General features: G+C 43.5%; 1 long non-coding RNA gene across 4 annotated transcripts in view; it reads left to right on the forward strand.

Moving 5' to 3' along the window:
• The window catches only part of LOC147339846 (uncharacterized), a 116,253-nt gene that overhangs the window by 88,984 nt on the left and 4,438 nt on the right, over positions 1-22,831 (forward strand). For all 4 annotated transcript variants that reach the window (XR_015159106.1, XR_015159108.1, XR_015159107.1 and 1 more), the window contains exon 4: positions 22,367-22,445. This is a non-coding gene — a long non-coding RNA (uncharacterized LOC147339846). The remainder of the gene's footprint in view (positions 1-22,366; positions 22,446-22,831) is intronic.

Here is a 22,831-nt window from a genome sequence, read left to right on the forward strand (position 1 = left end):
GCTGCAGCATGCAGGACGTGTAGTTGTGAGATGTGGGATCTTTAGTTGTGGCATGGAAACTCTTAGCTGTGGCATGTTGGATCTAGTTCCCCTACCAGGGATCACATCCAGCCCCATGCATTGGGAGCACAGTCTTAGCCACTGGACGACCAGGGAAGTCCCCTATGTGTTTATTTTTTGTTTTTATTTCCATTACTCTAGAAGATGGATCAAAAAAACAATTGCTGCGATTTATGTCAAAGTGTGTCCTGCTTGTGTTTTCCTCTAGGAGTTTTATAGTGTTTGGTCTCACATCTAGGTCTTTAATCCATTTTTATTTCATTTTTGTGTGTAGTGTTAGAGAATGTTCTAATTCCGTTCTTTTACATGTATCTGTCCAGTTTTCCCAGCACCCGTTGGTGATGAGACTGTCTTTTCTCCATTGTATATTTTTGCCTCCTTTGTCATAGATTAAGTGACCATAGGTGCATGGGTTTATCTCTTGGCTTTCTATCCTGTTCCATTGATCTGTATTTCTGTTTTTGTGCCAGTACCATACTATTTGGATTACTGTAGCAAAATTCTATTTTATATTTAAAATGCAAATACCCATGGGAAAAAAGCTCTACTTCAGTGTAATAAAATTTGATAGTAAAAGAAATGCCTGTCCCTTCCCCAAAAGGTTTCTCATGTGGATGTTTAAAAACACATTTTTCATAATTTCTTTGGTTATCCTACTCTACCCATGCTCCTACCTATGACCCCTCTCTGTAGCTACCGAGGGCTTGTCTTTGAACACTCTGGGCTGTGTTAGTCATCAGTGTGCCTTTGCAAATGCTGGTCCTTCTTCCTGCAACTGTCTTTTCTCTGCTCTCTACCTGACTCTCTCTACCCCTGGTACAATTATCACTTCCTCAGCAAGCCTTCTGCCAAGGGCCTCAGGCAGGATTCCCTCCCTCGGCTGAGTTTCCTTGTGCCTCTGGGTAGTTATTATTTAAGCTTGTCTCCCCGCTGAACTGTGAGCAGCTTGTCAAAGGCAGGGCATGTGCCATGTTTACTCTTCTGTCTCCAGTGTCTCACTGTCTCCAGTGATCAATAATGTTTCTTGTATTAATAAAATAATTTCCTGAGCTTCAATGTAAAGACAATAATGTTTGTTATGAATAAAATAATTTCCTGACCTACAATGTTAAATTAAGAGCACATAATCCTGGAGCGGCAGTTATAAACTCTACACCTCAAGGGTGCCAGAGCCATCTGGAGAGAGTCCAGAAACTCTATCCCATAAGCCAAATCAGTCTTTGACTTTTCTAATATTGACCATCTCCAGAAGTCTGCTTTGTATGAATTGAAATACCATGTTCTATCAAAAACTACTCTTCTTGGGCATGGATGATAGGACTAAGGGAGAAGGGATAGAAGGAGAAAATGTCAGCCTTCCATACAGAACCCTTTCCCTATCTCTAACATCCTTGGAGAGTTACATGCTTGCATGCATGCTAAGTCGCTTCAGTCGTGTCGGACTCTGTGACCCTATGGACAGCAGCCCACAAGGCTCCTCTGTCCACGAGATTCTCTAGGCAAGAATATTGGAGTCAGAATGTGGGTTGCCATTTCCTTCTCCTTGGAGAGTTACAAGGTCTCACCAAAAAGTCTTTGCTAGATTTTTAAAAGTAAGAACTACTGACATTTCACAACTGCAATTTCTCTGAAGATTAAGAGTCTCTCAAGCCCACCTTCCTGGCATTCAGAAAGTGCATTTTCTGTAGCCCATAAAGCAGAGGGCAGGAAGGTGTCCTGATAGGAAATCTCAATACCAGACTCTTCTGGAGTCAGGAGCTACACTGAACAAATCAACCTAGGCAGAGTGTTTTAAAGGTCATAAAGATGAAAAAGGGTAGAGAAAACATGACCTTCAAGAAAAGAAAAAAAGAACCAGATGGGAGTCTTTGGATAACATCATTTCAGACGACTATGGAAAAGACTCTGAAATAAACAGGTGTTCAGTTAAATGTCTGAGTCTTTTTTTTTAAAAAAAATTTAACTTGAAGCTAATTACTTCACAATACTGTGGTGGCTTCCGCCGTACATTGACATGAATCAGCCATGGATGTGTGTGTGTCCCACCATCCTGAACTCCCCTCCCACCTCCATCCCCACCCCATCTCTCTGGGTTGTCCCAGAAGACCAGCTTTGAGTGTCCTACTTCATACATCAAACTTGCACTGGTCATCTGTTTTACATATGGTAATATACATGTTTCAGTGCTATTCTCTCATATCGTCCCACCTTCACCTTCTCCCACATAGTCCAAAAGTCTGTTCTTTACATCTGTGTCTCTTTTGCTGTCTTTGTTACTGTCTTTCTAAATTCCATATATATGCATTAATAAACTGTATTGGTGTTTCTCTTTCTGGCTTACTTCACACTGTAGAAAACGCTCCAGTTTCATCCACCTCATTAGAACTGATTCAAATGTGTTCTTTTTATAGCTGAGTAATACTCCATTGTGTATATGTACCACAACTTCCTGATCCATTCTTCTGCCGATGGACATCTAGGTTGCTTCCATGTCCTAGCTATTGTAAATGGTGCTGCAATGAACATTGGGGTACATGTGTCTCTTTCAATTCTGGTTTCCTCGGTGTGTATGCCCAGCAGTGGGATTGCTGGGTCATATGGCAGTTCCATGTGCAGTTTTTTAAGAAATCTCCACTCTGTCCTCCATAGTGGCTTATTAGTTTGCATTCCCACCAATAGTGTAAGAGGGTTCCCTTTTCTCCACACCCTCTCCAGCATTTACTGTTTGTAGGTTTTTGGATAGCAGCCATTCTGACTGGTGTGAGATGGTACCTCATTGTGGTTTTGATTTGCATTTGACGGATAATGAGTGATGTTGAGCATCTTTTCATGTGTTTGTTAGCCATCTGCATGTCTTCTTTGGAGAAATGTCTGTTTAGTTCTTTGGCCCACTTTTTGGTTGGGTTAAATGTCTGAGTCTTAAATATGTTAAATTATTGTATCAGTCAGGATCCTGGTAGAAAACAACTTGCAAATGGGGTAAGTTGAGACATGTTTAATAAAAGGTTTAGTTATAAAGGATTGGGGACTTCCCTGGCAGTCCAGTGTTTAAGAGTCTGTGCCTCCACTGCAAGGGGCACAGGTCCAATCCCTGGTCAGGGAACTAAAATCCTGCTTGCCACATGGTGTGGCCAAAAGAAAAAAAAAAAAAAGACTGGGAAAGCACTACAGAATTCCACAGGGAGTACTTACACTGACCCACTCAGCTCCCATCTCTTACTGGTATTGCCCATTGATTGGACCCAATAGGAAGCCAGAGAGCAAGGGGGTCTATGGATGTAACTCATGCAGATCAACCTCTTGGGCCACAGGATGGGGAAGCTTGGAGAAAGCAGAGAGTGGTAACAAGATGCTCAGCACTGCAACAAACCCAAACAAATCAGGTGGGTCCCTGACCTACCTTTGAAGAACCTCTCTTCTTCATTTCCTTCTGCCTGAACAACCTGCTGATCTCCTATACATTTTACAACCATTGATTTGTGTTTGCTGTCCAGTCTCTGCGTCTTGGGCCTTTCATGGGCTTTAACCATTTGATAACCATAGGCCAGCATGGCTTGGATGAGGAAGTGCCATTGGAATCAAGAGTGAAGAAGGTATCTGTGTAAATATCTAGGGTAAACCATTCTATGCCACAGGAAACAGCAGGTCTATAGTTCAAGTTCTGTCCCTCTGAGACAGAAAGGAGCTTGGAATGCTTGAGGGACAGGAAATTCATCCCAACATCCAGAGCTGAATGCTTAGTTACTTGTCAATGATTGGAATGATCAGACCCATCACCCCACACATAGGCACATGGAGTCCGTGACTGGATGAGAAACGGAAGCCTTGCTTTGACAAACCATTTCAGTTCTCAGGACCTCTTTCATCTGTGAACTACAAAGCTTGACTGGGGTCTTTCCGGAGCTCACCTCCTATTCTAAAATGGTATGACTCTTCCCTGCTCAGGCTAAAATCATAACCGTCACAAACTCCTTGGGGAATTTTCTTGTGTTGTTGCATCTATGTGCATACATGGAATCAGTTAATCACTAACTAAATCATCTATGTGCATACATGGAATCACAGTTAAATCACTAGTTAGTGACATTATCTGAAAAATACTGTGTGGGCATCGACTGTGTTTTCTCTTATGGGGCCAGTGTGACTGACTGACACCATCACTTCATTAACAGTAATACCTTTTGCACTCACCATCCCGTTGTTCCCCTTGCCCACTCCTGCCATGGAAGTACATCCAGCCTGTGCGCAAGGAAGGCCAGAGTGGCACAGAGTTGCCCTGGAGCAGCCCTGGGCCATGATGAATGAATGGGAGTAGGAGGGTCAATACCCCAGCTTCCTCTCCCTCAGATGGGACAATTCTGAGGTGTACCTCATACATTCCCCTAGAGATTCTCAGGGATATGAAACCCCAGTTGCCCACAGAGGGAGCCTGTTCTTGCACTGGCTTCTCTGTTTCTCTTCCTCTGTCTCACTTCCTCACTTCCTGACTGCTGCTCCTTCCAAATAAATGACTCGCACTTGAATTTTATTCTCAGATCAACTTCTGAGGGAGCCCTATCTAAGACAGCCAGGTGTACTGGGCAATACCAAGGAGTGTAAAATATTTCTCCAAACACAAAGAGCTCACCATCTAGTTACCAGTTTTTAAAGTAAACAGTAAAGCTTTGAAATACAAGTTTTGATGTAGCTGTCCAAGTTCTAAGAATACATTTTATGAAAATTATTGTAGTTGTACACAAACTTAGACACCAAAATGTTCATCTCTTGTCAAAGCATTGAAAATAATAGATAAAGTTAGGAGATGTAAGTGACCTATCATAGGGAAGTGAATAAATAATGGTATATCCATATAACAAAATTTTTTCATGGGGACTGTCCTGGGCACTGGAGGATATTTCAAAGCATCTGTGGATGTCAGCAATACCCCACCTCCAGTTGTAGCAAACAAAAGCATCTCTAGACATTGCCAAGTGTCTCCTGGGAGCAAAATCATTCCTGGTTCACAACCACTGGCGTAGGAGAATTTCATATTGTAAAAGAGTTAATGACCACAAAGTCAAATAAAATGATTCAGAAGCTGTTTCAGATTTACATGAGTTTTTTTTTTTCATTTTGAAGTAAACAGTGTCATATCAACATTTAACTTAAAGTTGAGCTGTTTCAAATCCTAAAAGATGATGCTGTGAAAGTGCTGCACTCAATATGCCAGCAAATTTGGAAAACTCAGCAGTGTCTACAGGTCTGGAAAATGGCAGTTTTCATTCCAATCCCAAAGAAAGGCAATGCCAAAGAATGCTCAAACTACCACACAATTGCACTCATCTCACACACTAGTGGAGTCTTGCTCAAAATTCTCCAAGCCAGGCTTCAACAGTATGTGAACTGAGAACTTCCAGATGTAGAAGCTGGTTTTAGAAATGGCAGAGGAACCAGAGATCAAATTGCCAACATCCACTGGATCATCAAAAAAGCAAGAGTTCCAGAAAAACATCTACTTCTGCTTTATTGATTGTGTCAAAGCTTTTGACTATGTGGTTCACAATAAACTATGGAAAATTCTTAAAGAGATGGAAATACCAGACCACCTGGCCTGCCTTTTGAGAAATCTGTATGCAGATCAGGAAGCAATAGTTAGAAATGGACATGAAAAAACAGACTGGTTCCAAATAGTATATTGTCACCCTGCTTATTTAACTTATATGCAGGGTACATGAGAAATGCTTGGCTGGATAAGCACAAGCTGGAATCAAGATTGCTGGGAGAAATATCAATAACCTCAGATATGCAGATGACACCACTCTTATGGCAGAAAGTGAAGAAGAACTAAAGAGCCTCTTGATGAAAGTGAAAGGGGAGAGTGAAAAAGTTGGCTTAAAGCTCAACATTCAGAAAATGAAGATCATGGCATCTGGTCCCATCACTTCATGGGAAATCAATGGGGAAACAGTGGAAACAGTGTCAGACTTTATTTTTTCGGGCTCCAAAATCACTGCAGATGGTGACTGCACTCATGAAAATCAAAGATTCTTGCTCCTTGGAAGAAAAGTTATGACCAACCTAGACAGCATATTAAAAAGCAGAGACATTACTTTGCCAGTGAAGGTCCATCTAGTCAAAGCTATGTATGGATGTATGGATGTGAGAGTTGGACTATAAAGAAAGCTGAGCACTGAAGAATTGATGCTTTTGAACTGTGGTGTTGGAGAAGAGTCTTGAGAATCCCTTGGACTGCAAGAAAATCCAACCAGTCCATCTGAAGGAAATTAGTCCTGAATATTCATTGGAAGGACTGATGCTGAAGCTGAAACTCCAGTACTTTGGCCACCTGATGCAAAGAACTGACTCATTTGAAAAGACCCTGATGCTGGGAAAGATTGAGGGCAGGAGGAGAAGGGGATGACAGAGGATGCAATGGTTGGATGGCATCACCGACTTAATGGACATGAGTTTGAGTAAACTCTGGGAGTTGGTGATGGACAGGGAGGCCTGGTGTGCTGCAGTCCATGGGGTTGCAAACAGTTGGACACGACTGAGCCACTGAACTGAACATTTGTCCTAGGAGAAGGGCCACTTCCTCAGACCTCTAAAACACAGCAAATAAGAGGTTGGAAGGCATCATCTGTTCAGTTTCTAAGTTTAGGCTTTAAAAAGTTGAAGTCTTGCCAGCCTCATGGGACGTTTGTTACCCATCTGTTCTGACACCGCATGAAGAACATGAGATAAACAGAACCCCCCCCCCCGGAAATATTCTATATTAGAGACTTCCTCAGCATGATAATGTTCAGTGATTAACTGTGATTCCACGTATGAACACAGATGGAACAAGGCAAGAAAATTTCCCCAGGAGTTTGCGATACTTACCAGTTAGCCTGAGTGGTGAAGATTCCATCAAGACATGCTTATTGAGCACCCACTCTGTGCCAAGCAGTGTTCCAAGGCTGTGAGGACACAGAGGGGACCCCCTTATGCTGACCCTAGATGGGTTCTCCATTCTAATGAGGGGTGCCAGTGATAAACACAGGCACATCTAGGCCAACAAGCTAAATCTGGGACAAGAACTAGACCCTGTGGAAGAGAGTGGCTGGATGGTGTGGAAGGGAGGGACACCTTTAGCTGGTGCATCTGCGCAGAGATCTGGGCCTAGCCTGGTGAAAGCACACCTGCAGTGAATGCCCTGAGCTGGGAATGAGTCTGAGTATTTGAGGAACAGAAAGAGAAGCAGCTGGACCAGAGCAAACAGAAGGTGAGGGGAGAGAGGCTAGGGCAGCTGGCTCCTTTGAAGATCTTTGCAGGAAGTTTGGGTTGTACTTCATGACAGAAGGTGCAGGAGGAGAAGGGGAAGGACAAGGTCTGGTTTCTGCTTTGGAAAGCTCCTCTTGAGCACGTGCCAGAGTGACCTGGAGCAGGACGAGAGAAGCATCTGCTGTTTGGTCTCCTCAGTAGCCCAAGTGAGGCCAGCTGGGTTGGAGGGGTGGAGGTGAAGTGCTTGCATTTGGAAGGAGATTTGGGAGAAGTGTTGGTGGCCTACGTGGGCCTGGCAGCCCTGGTGTACTGAGCCAGCTGTGGAAAAACAGAGGCCAGAGTGAGGAGCTGGGGGCTTGGCAACACGCTCGGGCTGCTTGAAGCTGAAGCTCCAGGGAATGAAGCAGTGACTAATGACAGAGAGTGTGAATGCCAGGGCCTTGTAAACCCATTTTTATTTTTAAATAGGCTAACAGCCAGGGAGTAGGGCATTTTGTAACTTCCTTGGGAGTCAGAGCCAAGTGGCACCAGGAGCTGCTGCCTATGTGAGCAGCACAGAGCAGAGGCCAAAGCACGGCCGGCTCGGGGGAGATCCTCTTATTCCTTCCTGAAAAATCCCTGTCTGGTGACTGATGCCTGAAACTCCACCAATCGAGAAATGTCTTTCATGGTTGGGTTCGTAGTTTGGGACAAAATGTGAATTCCTTCCAGAAGGCAAAGCAGAGGCCAGCCATGAGACTGAGCCCTGAGGAATGTGACTTTCAGGACTGTCAGAAGTTAGAGGGGACAGAAGATTCTTTCTGGGTTGGAAACAGTTTTAGGGCTGTGGCACTGGAAGTCCTGAGGTGTCCAGTGGGTGCTGCTGGGTGAGCAGGTTTGGGTGGGGTGAGGGGAGCTCAGAGAGAAGGAAGCTGTCCGTCAGGGCCTGAAAATGGGCAGGGGGCAAATAGAGCCACACTGCCTGAGGCCACCCTGGCCTCTTGTGTCTGATCTGCACATCAGGAGGCCCTAGCCTCCTCCTCCCATGGCTCCTGGAACCTAACAGCTTTCCCAGGCTCCTCTGGGTGAATAACACCAACATTTAATTCAAAAACCAACATCCAGAGCATTTAAGTGACTGAAACAGTTTTGATGGCCATTGAAAACACAAATCAAAACCATTTTAATAGGCTGTAAGCCTATTTAAAAATAATTTTCTCACTGTATTTTATCCTTTAACGTGATCTTTGCTGAATTTTCTTATCTTTCAATTCACTAACTTAAAACATCTCACCTTTGGAAGGCATTAAAATGAACAACATTGTTATTTCTGTCTCAATCACATTTTCTCCTACTTTTCACCCTACCTGTCTAACTGCAGGATACAGAAGCATTTTTTCCCTCCCTCCTTGTTCACTGGCCTCTCACAGTTTTATTCATTCTTTTCACTATTTAATACACATTTACTGAATTCCCATTATGCATCAGCTACTGTATAAGATTCTGGAGTGGTAGAAAAGTTAGATAGTTTTCCTCTGCCCTTGAGGACCTGCTAATGGTGGGAAGAATATGCAAACAAGTAATTAAAATGCAAAAGTTAAGCACTATAATTAAGATCTGCCAAAACCACTTGAAAAAATATGTACTAAAGTTTAATTTACACTTTCATTTACTAAGTAAATAAATCTTGTACCTTGATTATCACAGTATTTCCTTTTAGTCTCCGCCCCCGCCCCCCCCCCCCAATTCCTTGTGTTGGAATACCATCCACTGAAAATGTCCTGGAAGTACAACAGCAAGGTTTTCTATTTCTTATGTTAGAGTGCCATCATGTGGAATTTTTATGTGATTGCTGGTCACCATTTTTCCATCGCTTATGTTAGAGTGCCATCATGTGGTCTTTTTATGTAATTGCGGGTCACCCTTTTTCCATTTCTTGTGTTAGAGTGCCATCTTTTGGAATGTTCTTGTAACTACAGAATGGATTATCTGTAGTTTTTCCTTCGTTACAGTGCCGCCAATTGTTTTTGTTTCATAATTGCAAAGAGTTGAACATGACTTACTAAGCAACAAATATTTTTCTTAAGAGTGTCACCAGTGTCACCAAAATTTTCATGTAATCGTACACAGATATATTTTTCTTGTTATTCTGGTTAGAATGTCACTCGAATTTTTCCTGCAATTGCGGATTAGATTTTTCATGTTTCTCACGTTAGCGTGCCCCCAGTGGAATTACTGTGTAATCGCAGAACTTGTTTTTCTTATTACAGGTATCGCCTGCTTTCTGAAAATTATTATTACTCCATTGTGTTTTATGAAAGACCTAATTAGTAGGAGATGCTATTGAAAATAATACCTAATTTTCAGTGATCAAAATAAATCTGAAGAGGATTTTTGCTTTCACAAAAGGAAAAAAAGAGCCATTACTGACTGTATTGATGTTGGTCTTTTGTTACAGTTAAGTGGCATTATTGAAACTTCTAGAAATCTGGGATTCTCTATACCCCATTTCTGTTTACAAAATGTTTTACAGGAACTTTGCTTTCAGATTGTGGGGAAACCAGTAATAGGAAAGAAAAATGTGTTCTGCACTTACATGATAATTCCACCAGGTGGCGCCCAGATCACCATGGGGTGGAAATACCATATAATTGCAAAACAAGTTTCTTCTTATTCAGGTTAGGATGCCACCCAGTATAATTTTTCTGCAATTGTATAACAGATGTGCTTTCAATTTCTTATGTAAAGTGGCACCTTGCAGGATTACCCAGCAGTTTCAGGAAAAAAAGTTTTTATTTTCTTGTGAGAGTTCCACCTAGTGGAATTGTTTTTTGTTTTAAAGTACACTGAGACATCTGAATCACCTGGAGAATTTCTTAAAACAAAAATTTCATGTCCCCATCCCTAGAGTTTCTTATTCAGGAGGTTTGGGATGGGGTGTGAGGATTTGCATTTCCAACAAGCTTTCCAGTTTACCAGTTCAGTTCCTCAGTCATGTCCGACTCTTTGTGACCCCATGAATTGCAGCACGCCAGGCCCCCCTGTCCATCATCATCTCCCGGAGTTCACTCCAACTCACGTCCATTGAGTTGGTGATGCCATTCAGCCATCTCATCCTCTGGCGTCCCCTTCTCCTCCTGCCCCCAATCCCTCCCAGCATCAGAGTCTTTTCCAATGAGTCAACTCTTCACATCAGGTGGCCAAAGTACTGGAGTTTCAGCTTTAGCATCATTCCTTCCAAAGAACACCCAGGACTGATCTCCTTTAGAATGGACTGGTTGGATCTCCTTGCAGTCCAAGGGACTCTCAAGAATCTTCTCCAACACCACAGTTCAAAAGCATCAATTCTTCTGTGCTCAGCTTTCTTCACAGTCCAACTCTCACATACATACATGACTACTGGAAAAACCAGTTTATGCTGATGCTAATTATCTGAGACTGCCCTTTGAGAACCGCTGAAATACCTACTCCTTAAATCTTAGTTTCACACATAACTGAGAATTTTTTTCCTGTATAATTTCTAGAATTGTTTCAGTTCCAAAGAGCTGTAAGGATTCAAAACCTTTGCTCTCCCGAATCCTTCCAAAGAACTTAGGATACCTGTTGATTAGATGTACCAGTTGCTTTTGATATCAGTTTTTGCAAGCTTACCTAAGCCACATTATGATGTGCAATGAATTCTGTTTGTTTTCAGTACCACAGTACCAGAGCATCACAGGCGCTCCCTGCATATCTGTTGGATGAACAAACATGGACCTTCAGCATTGCCAGGTTGTTAGGATAAACATGGCAGCTTTCCACTACTGAAATAGGACACTTAGTTTCCTTGTCTGCAGCTTCACTATCATGTGACAGTGAAAGAAGCTGCAGACAGAAATCGGTCAAAATCATTTATTCACATGCAAGCACAAACCCTGCCCTACCGCCTGTGCCTAGAAGCAGCCAAGGGCCTGCTCTGTCTCTTCAGGCACCATGACAAGCTTCTTCCTGAAGTGTTAAATCAAGGCAGAGATAACAGAGTCTCTCTGAACATGGACTGCTATTTCAGAGCTGTTATCCCTCTGACTTGTCAGATGCTTATCCTTTGTTCATGCAAGAGTGGGTCCCTCATTATCTTTGTAGCCCATCACATGTTTTGAACACCACTCATTTCACCAATTAAAAAGTTTTCCTTATATTTGTTAGGTGAAGTAATAAGCTCTGGTGCAGATGGAGATGGGATATTTGCAAGTCCTCTACAATATGGAATCCCTATCAGGGTTCTTCTGATGTTAACAAGCTAACCTGCAGCATGGCTCCCTGATTAGGGTGCATCACAGGTTGACTGACTGCCCCTCTGGTAGAAAAGACTAATGTGAATTTATACACATCTATATAGGCTTCCCTGCTGGCTCAGACAGTTAAGTGTCTGCCTGAAGTGTGGGAGACCTGGGTTCGATCCCTGGGTTGGGAAGATCCCTGGAAAAGGAAATGGCAACCCACTCTTGCCTGGAAAATTCCATGGACTGAGGAGCCTGGTAGGCTACAGTCCATGGAGTCGCAAAGAGTCAGACACGACTGAGTGACTTTGCTACTATATGGATGTGAGAGTTGGACTGTGAAGAAAGCTGAGCACTGAAGAATTGATGCTTTTGAACTGTGGTGTTGGAGAAGACTCTTCAGAGTCCCTTGGACTGCAAGGAGATCCAACCAGTCCATCCTAAAGGAGATCAGTCCTGGGTGTTCATTGGAAGGACTGATGCTGAAGCTGAAACTCCAATACTTTGGCCACCTGATGTGAAGAGTTGACTCACTGGAAAAGACCCTGATGCTGGGAGGGATTGGAGGCAGGAGGAGAAGGGGACGCCAGAGGATGAGATGGCTGGATGGCATCACCAACTGGATGGGCATGAGTTGGAGTGAACTCCAGGAGTTGGTAATAGACAGGGAGGCCTGGCGTGCTGCGATTCATGGGGTCGCACAGAGTCGGACACAACTGAGTGACGGAACTGAACTGATACCACTTCATTTACGATGGATTCTGTGAAAGCAAATTGCAGACAGTATAAATCCTGGAAACCAGAAAGGTTTTTTTCGTGCATTTATTTACTCACTCTTTATTAGAAGTCTTAACACATGGGAATGTAGGCTAAAAGTTGGGAATTCTGAGTTCTGGTCTCTCCTAGGCCACCAGCTAGCTAGCTGTGTTATCTCAGACAAATTCCTTAACCTCGCTCAGCCTTTTTTCATTTGTGAACAAGAGGCCTGAACCAGCCATTACTAAAGTTACCTCTAACTCTAAAATGTCAAGATACCATTCTTTTGGAAAATATCAGGACTGATTTGCAATTCCAGTTATCCTCCAGCCTTTGTCAGCTGCAGTGAGGATTAAACCCTGATATCCCCAAGCATCCATTGTATGTAGTGAATTAACTTCTCTCTTGTAGGCCTAATATAGGAGTTCTGTACTCTCTCTGGCAGAAGGGAAAAGACAGTCACTGCCATCATCTGTGTTCTGTGGTCCAGATGAGGAACCTGGCATGAAAAAGCCTTGCAAAGCCCTCTGTAGATCATCCAGCACAGAACACCCAATGGGGTGTCACAGATGAGTTATGAGGAAGCCAAGGTAGACTGATCCGCTTGCCTTTGCTGGAGGCTGGGATTCCTGTGGAGGCCCAGGTTGGTGTGACAGCTGCCTGGCCTGTTGATTCCAATGAGCTGAGTAAGGAGCAGTGTTTTCTCCCTGTTCTGCAACATGAACAGTGTGATAAGTACTTCTCTACTATGGAATGAACTCAAAAATGTGCAACTTAGGCCACGGGAATCATGGTCCTTACCCTAAAAGATGCCCCGTGGAGATGTGAGTCAGAGCTTGCCAAGCAGCTGAAGGGGAGGGTGGGCACACATCAGTGGGAACTCTCCTCACTCAGTGGGGTGCCCAGTTCCCAAACTCTAGTCACTGTCGAAGACAACTGTCTGTTTCAGTACAAAACTTGGTGCCGCAACACAACACGCCTTTAGTATCTCCTGTGGCTCAGGAATGCAGAAGCAGCTGAGCTGGGGGATTGGGGCTCAGGGTCTCTGGTGAGATTGTGGGCCAGGCTGCAGTCATTTGGGCCGGGAGGAGCCATCCCCAGGTCCCTGGCTGGACTGTGGGTACCCCGTGGGCCTCCCTGCAAGGCTGCTAGGGGGGCAGCTGGCTGCTCCCAGAGCCAGTGTGACCCAGCAGATGGAAAGAAGCCTAGTGCTTTTATGACCCTGTCTTAGCAGTGACATCACTGCTTCTGCCAGGGTGCAGGAGGAGGACCTGAGGGTGTGAGTGCCAGGGGGTGGCGCCACTGGGCCAGCCTGGGGCCGCTGCACCTGCCTCTGCAGACCCATGCTGCAGGGCAGCTGCCTAGGAGCCATGCACATCACGGTGACACCGTCCTCTGGTGGGAAGGGAAGTCTGGTTGCCCTGTGCTCTCTCCAAGTCCTCTAACTTGCCCCTCCTTCAGTATTCTTCTCTCCAGAAAAATTCACCGTTTTCTCCCCTTACCAGCCAGACCTCCCAACCTAGACCAACCCCTGCCTTCTAGCTCCCATTTTTCCTTGCCTTTCTTTCTTCCCTCCACTTTCTTTTTCTTCCTCATTCTCTCCTATTTATTCATTTTCCAGAAAGCACAGGAGGACTTAATTTTCAAAATGATTACAAGGAACAAGTCCAAGAAGAATGATGAAAACCAAAGTACTCTGGCCCTTTGAGACTCGAGTTTTTCTCTGTGAAAAGACACCTACTTCGGCTGCCAAAAGACACTATTCTTTTGGAGCAGAGCCTCAAAGCTGCCAAAAGGAGCAAATAGCTTTTCCCAGTGAAATCTTCTATTTAAGGCACGTAGGCTCATTTGGCAGGAACACTGAGATTTGGGAAACCTTGCCTCCCCATGGGGAGGGAGCCACCTCCAGGGAAGGATTCACGGGGACCCTTCTGTGAGGTGGTCCTGCACTGTGCTCTGTTGCTTTTAGAAAAGTGCCAAAGTCCTTGAAATCCAGGCCCTTTGGAAACTTCTCAGAGTGTCGTGGTCTCATAACGTGAGACTGGTGAATACAGCTCACATAGGCAAGGATTTAAAGTCGAGTTTGAACTTCTCCCCCATCAAGCCACGTCAGCATCACTTGGGAGATGCCAAGTCAGCCCCGCCCAGAAGTCCCGGATGTGAAACCCTCAGGGCTGGACCACCAAGTCCAAGGAGGGATGCTGGGGCATTGAATTAAAGGACCACTGGTTTGAGAAAAGCGGGAGTCAAAAGTACACATTGGGACTCTGCCATGAATGGAGTAAAAGACCTGGGAGACACCAGCAGGTGAGACAGAAAAAATAAGGGGATGTGACATGCTGAAATTTTCTGGGTACAAACAAATACCTAGAAAATTTGCGGGTTGCCATTCTTTGCCTTGTCTCTGACTGCCTCCCCACTTTCCGCTCTATCCCCCCTGCTCAGGCACCAGCTCACTAACAGGAACCAGCCCTGTTTGAGTCTGGGCGGGTCGGGGGTGGGAGTGAGAAAGGGATCATTTCCTTAACCACATTTTGGAGCCACAAGCTTTTAAAAGAGCCGCTGGCTATGAAGCATTTGCTCGAGTTCGCCACGAGGGGTCGCCAGCAAGTTGCTCTCAAGCCTATCACAACCCATTGCCAGCTTTTTAAACAACTGTTTTTTAAGCATCCTCTTTAGAATCCTTAAGTGTAGTTCACAGATAATAATACTTAACTTCACAGGTAATAATACTTAACTTCACACATAATTTTTAGATTTTTTAAAGACTATAATACAAGCAAGAAATCAAAACAGTGTGTTATAAACTAATATGTATGTCACGACGAAGTGGTTGGATGTTTGGTCATAATCACTGTGACTGCAGTGCCTGCGGGCATAGACCAAAGTGGGGTGTTAAATCAGTGGCTTGAATACCACTAGTAGCATTACCGCTGGTGATAGGACTTTTTTGCAGTGGTAAACAACTCATGAAAAACCTGGAAAAAAGCAAGTTATCAACACAGCCCTCAATTTACTTACTAGATACTTTTGTATTCCTGGGAAGTTCATTCAAAAGCTATTTTTTTATTTTTCTGTAGAATGGTGATAGGATCTAAGTCCAGATATTGCATGCAGGTTTTAGATGCAGGATTCCACCTACATAAATGTCCAGAGGAACATTTGAAAGTCATGTGAGAAGTAGACAACATTGCCATTGCACAGGATGTCAGTAGTCAAAGTTCAAGGGTACACCCACATCCTTGTCACAGCAAACCCTCACCCACAGAGATGCCCACTGTGAGCCATAGAGGACAGCACAGAGCCCATTGAGAATCACTGGAAAGAGAGGAGCAAAGGCAAGAGAGGAGAGACCAAGGAATGTACTTGCAGGCTCAAGATGGGCCAAGGAGCATAGTCTTCTGGCAGATGCAGCAACGTGGGGCCCATGTGGGCTAGGGTGCACACTCGTGCCGTGTTGCCTGTTTGGGTGGCAGGGAAACACCATTCACTTGCGTCTTCCTCCCACGTTTTAGCCCCTCTACCACCACCCTTGGAGTCAAAAAAGTATTTAAATATCTAGAAATCCTTTTTAAAAAGTTCTACCTGTTTATTGCTACCAGCCCATCTCCCTCCACCCTGGTCACACGTGCATGTTCTGTCGTGTAACCTCATGGTTTGTCATCCGCCAGGCTCCTGTGTCCATGGAATTTTCCAGGCAAGAATACTGGAGTGGGTTGCCATCTCCTTCTCCTAAAAACCTTTTTTAAAAATAGATGTAATGTTCTTTTTTGGCCCCAAGTGGATTTCTGAGAATGAATCTAATGCTTCTTAAGGGGCAAAGTAAGATTATGAATCAGATCCCTGAAATGTTTGCATATTGTTGGACCCAGCAACTTCACCTCGAGAAACTTGGTCCTCATGTTGATGTATGGCAAAACCAATACAATATTGTAAAGTAATTAACCTCCAATTAAAATACATTTAATAAAAAAATAATAATAATTTGGATGAGGTGATAGTTACAAATATACTCAAGCGTTGTTTATAATTGTAAAACAGAAAACCATCTAATTGGGCAACAATGAGGGAATCAGTGGAATAAGTTACAGCTACAGTGGAATATTAGGAGTTAAAAATCAGGTTGTTAAAAATCGTTACTTACCCATGAGAGTGGGTTACAAACTAATAGGTACCTTCTGACTTCATTCATACAAATTTTTTAAATGTGTAAATATGTGACAAAAGTATGTAGCTGGCAGGTCATACACTGACATTAACAGTGCTTTTTGTGGCCCTCTATGGTTGGAGAATATTTTTATCTTTTAAATTTTGATTTATCTTTAGTTTCTAGAATTTCTATACAGAACATGTTTTCTTTTGTAATAAGAAAAATGCGAGTTGTAAAATGATGCAAAAAAGCTTTATGAAAGAATTCCATAATAGCTATTTGCTAAAGTCCATAACTTCCTCCCCCTTGTGTTTGATAAATACCACTTTTGGTTTCTTAAATGCTGCTGCTGCTACTGCTAAGTCACTTCAGTCATGTCCGACTCTGTGTTACCCCATAGACAGCAGTCCACCAGACTCTCCCATCCCTGGGATTCTCCAGGCAAGAACACTGGAGTGGGTTGCCATTTCCTTCTCCAATGCATGAAAGTGAAAAGTGAAAGGGAAGTCGCTCAGTTGTGTCTGACGCTCAGCGACCCCATGGACTGCAGCCTACCAGCCTCCTCTGTCCATGGATTTTCCAGGCAAGAGTACTGGAGTGGGTGCCATTGCCTTCTCCATCTTAAAGGCTGGCAAGTTGCTTAAGATTGGCAAGGTTTATTGATGGTGAAGCCAGTTGTGCAGACAGTTGGTGAAGCCCGGTGGTTTTTTTAAATTAATTTTTAATTGGAGTATAGTTGTTTTACAATGTTTCTAGTTTCTGCTGTACAGCCAAGTGACTCAGTTAAACCCATACATAGATCCACTATTTTTCAGATTATTTTCCCACAGAGGTCATTACCGAATATTGAACATCCAGTTCCCTGTCCTATAAAGTATATCCTTGTTTGTCATCTATTTGATACATATTAGTGTATATGTCAATCCCAGGCTCCCATTTTATCTTCTCCCTCCTCCTCCCCACCGCTTTCCCCTTTAGTAACCATAAGTTTGTTTTCTATAGCTGTGACTCTATTTCTGTTCTGTTGCAGGTTCATTTGTACTATTTTTTTGATTCCACGTATAAGCAAAATAACATGGTATTTGTCTTTCTCTGACTTCACTCAGTATGACAATCTCTAGGTTCATCCACGTTGATGCAAACGGCACTATTTCATTCTGTTTTCATGTCTGAGTAACATTCCATTGTATATGTATATACCACATCTTCTTTATCCATTCCCGTATTGATGGCCATTTAGGTTGCTTCCATGTGTTGGCTATTGTAAATAGTGCTGCAGTGAACATTGCAGTAAATGTATCTTTTCAAATTATGATTTTCTCCAGATACATGCCCAGGAGTGGGGTTGCTGGATCATATGATCACTCTATTTTTAGCTGCCGGGGTCCAGCCCCGGCTGATCCAGGGTATTTGAAGGAGAGACGGTGTCGGCGACCTATTTATTTAAATATTCATCAAGGATATAAAGAGTAATAGAATGAGGATAGCTCAGTGAGGAAATTCAGTGGAGAAAAGCGGCTGAAATAAGGATAGCTCAGTGAGGAAATTCTGTGGAGAAAAGCGGCTGAAATAAGGATAGCTCAGTAGGAAAATTCAGTGAAGAAAAGGGGCTGAATAAAATTCCAAAGCAGGGAATTTACGTCACCTACAAAGGCTGCAGGCGTCCTCCCGTTCTCCTGAAGGAGAGGAGACACTAAGGCGTCCCCAGTCAGATCTTAGAAGCCCAGGCAAAATTAGTAGGCTTGACAAGCTTCCCCACCCCAGAGGAAAAATTCAGCCAGAAGGTGAAAGAAAGAACAACATGGGGAGACTAAGTTTTGGTGATCAAGGCCCGCAGTTTATTTTCCAAAGTAGTTTTTATACTTATGCATAGAGGATAATGGGGGAAGGGGTAGAGTCATGCAAGGACAGCAGTTCCTGATCCTAATCGAAGCCAGGCTTTCAAACTTATCATATGCAAAAGTTTAGGTGATTTACATCATCTTCTGGCCCGGAGGCCTGTTAACATTTTAAGACCCTTTCTTCAGAAAACTTATTTTTATCTAAAGGTGATTAGTCAGGCGCCACCCTCCAAAAGCATTAAAGTTGCATTCCTATAGGGCAAAGGTGTGGTGGGCTACAACAAGAAAAAGAATTAACTCAAGGGTCCAAGGTTACAAACATTGAGGCTACTACTTACATTTCTATACATCCATTATATCAATCAACACACTGCCAAGGACACAGTAGGTAAGGGATATGGAGACTTAGCAGCAAACATTGGCCCAATAAGTGAAAAACCCTTCACCAATCCAATTTCTAATCGATCTTTTAACTACTCAAAGGAATCTGTGTTTAAACAGTTTAGAACATCTCCTGCCTCTCACAGTTGGGAGGCTCTGAACAATCACATGTGGCCGGAAAAACCTATTCAGGCAGGCTAGAGGATTTCCAAAGGAGTTTGTAGGTTGAAACACTTTCACACCCAGGAATTATTAACTGGAGCTGTAAGCTAACTCTTTTTTCAGAGAGAGGTAGTGAGGGACAGCCCCCTGTAAAGTCAGAGGTGTAGGTGAAAGCACAAAGCAGAAAGTAGGCAGACTCTGGTTTGGGGGGTAGATGCTCAAGAATTTCCAGGGGGACTCCTGAGGCTCGATCCTGCCTTTGCGTATGCCAAGCCTCCTTCCTCATGACCTTTGCCACGGGCGGAGCTCGCTCCCAGCATTTAGCTTTTTAAGGAACCTCGGTGTGTGTCCGCACCAGGTCACTTCAGTCTGTGTCCGACTCTGCAACCCCATGGACTGTAGCCCGCCAGGCTCCTCTGTCCATGGGATTCTCCAGGCAAGAATACTGGAGTGGGTTGCCATGCCCTATTCCAGGGGATCTTCCTGACCCAAGAATTAAATCCATGCCTCTTATGTCTCCTGCATTGGTGGGAGACACGTTTTGTCAGAACTCTCCACTGTGACCTGTCTGTCTTCCGTGGTCCTGCACAGCATGGCTCATAGCGTCATTGAGTTATGCAAGCCCCTTTGCCATGACAATGCTGTGGCCAACCTAGACAGCAAGGGGATGACAAACCTAGACACCATACTAAAAAACAGAGACCTTACTTTGCCAACAAAGGTCCATCTAGTCAAAGCTATGGTTTTCCCAGTAATCATGTATGGATGTGAGAGCTGGAGCACCAAAGAATTCATGCTTTTGAATTGTGGCGCTGGTGAAGACTTTTGAGAATCCCTTGGACAGCAAGATCAAACCAGTCAATCCTAAAGGAAATCAACTCTGAATATTCATTGGAAGGACTGATGATGAAGCCAAAGCTCCAAAACTTTGGCCACATGATGCAAAGAACTGAATCGTTGGAAAAGACCCTAATGCTGGGAAAGATTTAGGGCAGGAGGAGAAAGGGGCAACAGAGAATGAGATGGTTGTATGGCTTCACCGACTCAATGGACATGAATCTGAGCAAGCTCCAGGAGATACTGACGGACAGGGAAATCTGGCGTGCTGCAGTCCATGGGATTGCAAAGAGTTGGACATGACTTGGTGACTAAACAACAACAAAATTAAGGCCACACGAATCAGCCATGGTCTGCATGATGGGAAAACACGGCCAGACTTAAAGAATATGCCACATGATGCAATACATGGTTTAGTGAAAACCAACTCATACAACCGCAGATGAAAGAAAAGGCTTGCCCTACTCTTGTCAGGCCACACAGAATAAGTAAAAGGCATTGCCATGGTTGAACTACAGATCTGGTGGTCCCAGCATTTCATGCTAAAATTCTCTTCAACTGGAGCACACCCACATTTCAATAGGGAAGAGTTTATAATTTTTTTTTTTAACACTTCTACATTGGCTATAAGAAAGAGATGATCATCAGTCAGTTCAGTCACTCAGTCGTGTCTGAGTCTTTGTGACTGCAGCACGCCAGGCCTCCCTGTCCATCACCAACTCCTGGAGCTTGCTCAAACTCACGTCCATTGAGTCAGTGATGCCATCCAATCATCTCATCCTCTGTCGTCCCCTTCTCCTCCTGCCCTTAATCTTTCCCAGCATCAGGGTCTTTTCCAATGAGTCAGTTCTTCCCATCAGGTAACCAAAGTATTGGAGTTTCAGCTTCAGCATCAGTCCTTCCAGCCCTCCATTATTCACACATTTTACCATGTTTCAGGAAACCCACACTTCCAAGAAAACACTATGGGTCTTCTTTCAATGGCTTTCCCTTGGAGCCGTGCCATGAGTATATACATCTATCTTCCATATGTACAAAATGCAAAGCTGAAGGTAAAATCCTTCTTTGGCTTCTCACTGTTCTTAAGACAAATGTCTAAATCTTCAGTGAATTTAAAAAGGCCAGGATGATCTGCCAATCTCATTTCCATTACTCAAAAGCATCTGTGATGTGCCCTAGGACTGCCTTGGGCATGGCCTCTGATTGCCTCAGCTCAGCTGGTTACCCAGTGCAGCTCAGCTAGCAGATCGCATCTGAAAGGCTTTTCCTCAGCCTTTCCTAACCACTTCAGACCCTCAGCCCTGCATAACACCCTTTATAATAGGAATGCATTGTCGTTGTTGTTCAGTCACTCAGTCTGTCTGACCCTTTGTGACCCCATGGACTGTAGCATGCCAGGCTTCCCTGTCCATCACCAACTCCTGGAGCTTACTCAAACTCATGTCCATTGAGATGGTGATGCCATCCAACCATCTCATACTGTGTCATCCCCTTCTTCTCCTGCCTTCAGTCTTGCCCAGCATCAGGGTCTTTCCTAACAAGTCAGCTCTTTGCATCAGGTGGCCAAGGTATTGGAGTTTCAGCTTCACTGTCTGTCCTTCCAATGAATATTTAGGGTTGATATCCTTTAGGACTGACTGGTTTGGTCTCCTTGAAGCCCAAGGGACTCTCAAGAGTCTTCTTCAACACCATAGTTCAAAAGCATCAGTTCTTTGGCACTCAGCCTTCTTTATGGTCCAGCTCTCACATCCATACATGACTACAGGAAAAACCATAGCTTTGACTATATGGACCTTTGTCGGCAAAGTAATGTTTCTGCTTTTTAATATGTTGTCTAGGTTTGTCATAGCTTTTCTTCCAAGGAGCAAGCATCTTTTAATCTCATGGCTGCAGTAACCATCTGTAGTCATTTTGGAACCCAAGAAAATAAAGTCTGTCACTGCTTCCATTGTTTCCACATCTATATGCCATGAAGTGATGGGACTGGATGCCATGATCTTAGTTTTCTGAATGTTGAGCTTTAAGCCAACTTTTTCGCTCTCCTCTTTCACTTTCATCAAGAGGCTCTTTAGTTCTTCTTCACTTTCTGCCATAAAGGTGGTGTCTGTAGCAAAGAGCAAAAGATGAAATGTGGATTTCCTTAAAACAACTGGAGATAATTGTCTAACATGTAATCCCTAATGTTTGGCATCTACACTACTCTTTCTGTAATGAGGAATTTCCAAACATCCACAAGAGTTCAGAGAAGAGTACAAGGAACACCTATTCAGACATCACCAGCTTAAACAATTATCAGCTCTGGTGCCAACTTGTTTCCTTGTACACATCCCCCAGCATGGCCACCACTGGCACTGAGTTATTTTAAAGCTGCTTCCAGGCATCATAGCATCTCAGCCGTAAAAACTTCAGTGTATCTGTAAAAGATAAGGACTTCTTATAAAATTGTTTTAATAACATTTGCATACCTAAACAAATTAATATCATCAAATATCCAATCAGTATTGAAATTGTCCAAGTCATCTGATAAATTTTTTTTTTCTAGTTGGCTTTGTATGAAATGCAGCCAGGATCCACAGGTTGCATTTATGTGACAATTCCTGTATCTTCTTTTTTTCTTTTTCATTTATCTTGCCATTTGCTTACTAAAGACACTAGGCCATCTATTCTGTAATACTTACTGCATTTTTTGATTTTTACAGATTCCATCCTGTAAGCTGGTAGGAAGTCTGAAAGCTTGATGGGATTCCAGTGTGATATGGAAGCAAGAACATTCTGCAGGTGAGGAGACATCTGACCTTCTCCTGGGGCAGGAGTGTGGGCCACTGGTTGAGTAGATGTTGTCAATTTGATGCTACTTTATAAAGTTCTCCAGTGGCTAGATCCATCATTTCATTGAAGATTACAAGATAGAGATATTAGAACTCTAGGATTCCTTCTTTATTAGTGAAAACTTTTCTATAAAGAACTTTCCCCCATCAGTTACTGGTTTACTTGTAATTAAGTCTGTGTAGGAAAGGGAGGATAAATTGTCAATTTTTTTCCCATTACCTGTTTTCAGAGTAATTACAATTGGGTGTCTCTTTGCTTCTATGTCTTTCCAGTAGAGAGTTAGGATGTATATATTTTTAAGGGGAAAATAGCCATGAGTTTATACTGTTATTTCC

The sequence above is a fragment of the Bos grunniens genome, chromosome X (assembly GCF_055505025.1).
Source record: "Bos grunniens cultivar Pamir isolate PY7600 chromosome X, Bosgru_T2T1.0, whole genome shotgun sequence".
Taxonomy (NCBI): Eukaryota; Metazoa; Chordata; class Mammalia; order Artiodactyla; family Bovidae; genus Bos; species Bos grunniens.